We start from the raw sequence: 2,714 nt of genomic DNA on the forward strand, positions 1-2,714 counted from the left end.
ATGACCGCCTGGTTCTCTAGGATGGTATCCTGACGACTCTCGACTCGCTCCAACCTCTCCAACACCTCCCGTAAATCAGGTTGATCAGGACTGGGGTGTACCGATGGGGCTGGGGCCGAGGGTGTGGGGTCGATGGGGACTGGGGTATCCTCATCATCAGGGCCATCAACAAAATATTTGCTGCCTTCGCAACCTCAGCAGCTATCTCCGCCACCTTCTCAAAATCAGTGGGAGTTTCTACCTCTTCTTCTTGGCCCAACCCGGGATACAAGGGAGCATCACCCTCCGTCAGAGCGCTATAATAATCTATCTCCGAAGGCCGGGGCTTCAACATGGACAACACAATCAACTGCATCAAATACAAAGCATTAAGTCAGTTTGAAACCACCAAAGAATACTCTATTTTGACATAATATAGCAGAACTTACACTCGTCTTCTTGAACATCGGTGCAAGGTCGGCCTTCGAAATAGGACGCTCCTTATTGCTCGACCAACTAAGCATCCTCGGAAACTGGTTTCCATGGTTAATACCATACTCACGTGCAAACTGCTGGATGGCTTCATATGCCCAATACTGCAATGCAGGGACATAACCATACAAACTGTATTTTGCTTCTTTCTGTTACCCCTTAACTTCCTTTTTCTTCTCATAGTTCCTTTTCTGATGATGCATGTCTTTCTTACATGAATCCATAAGCTTGTTAAAAGACACCTTCCCCCATGGGTAAGTAAAGAAGTACTCAGTGTCCTCCACCATCTTCAGCGAATCTATCCAGACATTTAACTTGCCCTCTCGTGCAAGTAAAACCCCCTCAACAAAGAAACATAGGCCCAACTTGTAGGCATCTTCAACTACAGTGCAGTTTTTTAAAGCAGCCTCCAAATGCATTAACTTCACTGTTTCTTCATCATTAAAGTACTCCTTGATTAAGCGGTCACTAGTCAAGTGTTTCTTCAAATCAGTCTCAGATGGCCCGGAACTGAAGTTCAACCCCGTAACCAAAGCAAACTCGCCTCTACCAAATCTGTAGGGTCTAGATCCCAAATGTAAATGCAACTCATCCTCTTTGAAGCACTGGATCTTGCGCAACATTAATTGATGCATGAGAGATGCAGAGAAGTCCAATTTCTCAGCCATGAAAAATTGTTTGAATGGGGATTCCTTCACCCTTTCTATCAACCCGAGCTCCTCAAACTTGTCCTTGATTGTTTTAAAGTAACCATTGCCCCTATATGTGACTCGTCCAGGAAAGTGATCTGTCAAGGGTAAAAGATACTTCGGCATCTGCAAAAAATAAAGATAACAATAATACAGTTAAACAAAGTCGCATGAAAAATCCATAAATAAACATACATGCAACCATCGAACCCATCTCGAACACCCATCGAACCCCAACCCGAGTACCCATCGAACCCCCTATCGAACCCCTAGAGCATGCATCGAACCACCATCGAACCCAACATAAGACCCAATCCATCGAGCATGCATCGAACCCCCATCGAGCATGCATCTAATTTCTTAGTTTTAAACCCGGAACCCATAATGGGCCTACCCCATCGAACCCCTAAGGCCTACCCTATCGAACCAACATCGACAAGCATCGAACCCAACAAATACCAAACCCATCGAGCATGCATCGAACCCCATCGAGCATGAATCGAACCCAACAAATACACAACCCATCAAGCATGCATCGATCCCCCATCGAGCATCGAACCTAAACTTGGAACCCTTAACGGCTTAACCTATCGAACCCCCATCGAGCATGCATCGAACCCCCCCATCGAGCATCGAACCTAAACTTGGAACCCTTAACGGCTTAACCTATCGAACCCCCATCGAGCATGCATCTAACCCCCCCATCGAGCATCGAACCTAAACTTGGAACCCTTAACGTCTTAACCTATCGAACCCCCATCGAGCATGCATCGAACCTCCCATCGAGCAACCTTACAGACCCACAAAAATCCCAGGCTTCACTAAAACATACCCACACTATTCCATACCCAAAACAAACCAGATTAATCCATACACACAAACAATCCCACACTAATCCATACAAAAACAATTCCACACTAATCCATACACATACACACAAACACAAACAATAAGCTTACCTTTGTTTTGGGTATGGAGAAACTTGAACCGTGGGTTTTGGATGACAGACGGCGAGAGGCAAGACGGAGGCGCGGGGTTTCGACGGGGGCTGTGACGGGGGCTCGACGGGGGGCAGCGCGGCTTCGACGGGGGGCAACGCGACTTCGACGGGGGCCGCGACGGGGACTCGAACCGAGAGTTTGAGAGAGAAAGCTTGAGAAACCGACGGGGAGATCTGGGTAGTTCAATGGTCGGGGGGTTGGGAGTTTGTGACCGAGAGTTTGAGAGAGAGAGGGAGAATCAAAACTGGGATTGGGGGGAATTATGACAGGGGTATTTTGGGTACTAGCAAAAATTTTGGCATTATTTTGTAATGTTAAAAATGCCTAGCATTATTTTGTATTACACCACACTATTAAGCATAAAAAGTCAAATTTCCCTATGGGAATTCCTATATTTATATTTCTCTTTTTATGTAATAAGTGTGTAGATAACAGAAAATTTTTGTTTTAACGGTTTTTTATTTTTTTAATGTTAACTTTAATGGAATATTTTTATATTTAACAGAATATTCTTATATTTAACAGTAGTTTGTAAATATTTAAAGTTAAATAA

The 2,714-nt window shown here is 44.6% G+C and overlaps 1 protein-coding gene across 3 annotated transcripts in view; it reads right to left on the reverse strand.

Moving 5' to 3' along the window:
* LOC133812713 (uncharacterized) overlaps positions 1-2,269 on the reverse strand; it is a 3,665-nt gene extending 1,396 nt beyond the window's left edge. The window contains exons 1-3 of one of the 3 annotated variants that reach the window (XM_062246516.1): positions 2,120-2,269; positions 429-1,286; positions 1-325 (exon numbers count right to left, since the gene is read on the reverse strand). The exon at positions 1-325 is cut by the window's left edge and continues 466 nt beyond it. The gene's annotated coding sequence lies outside the window, so the exon portion shown is untranslated. Of the gene's footprint in view, positions 1,287-2,119 lie in introns of all 3 variants that reach the window. The other 2 variants (XM_062246514.1, XM_062246515.1) reach the window with 2 other exon arrangements.
* Between the last annotated feature and the right edge of the window lie 445 nt (positions 2,270-2,714).

Source organism: Humulus lupulus, chromosome 1, assembly GCF_963169125.1.
Source record: "Humulus lupulus chromosome 1, drHumLupu1.1, whole genome shotgun sequence".
NCBI lineage: Eukaryota > Viridiplantae > Streptophyta > Magnoliopsida > Rosales > Cannabaceae > Humulus > Humulus lupulus.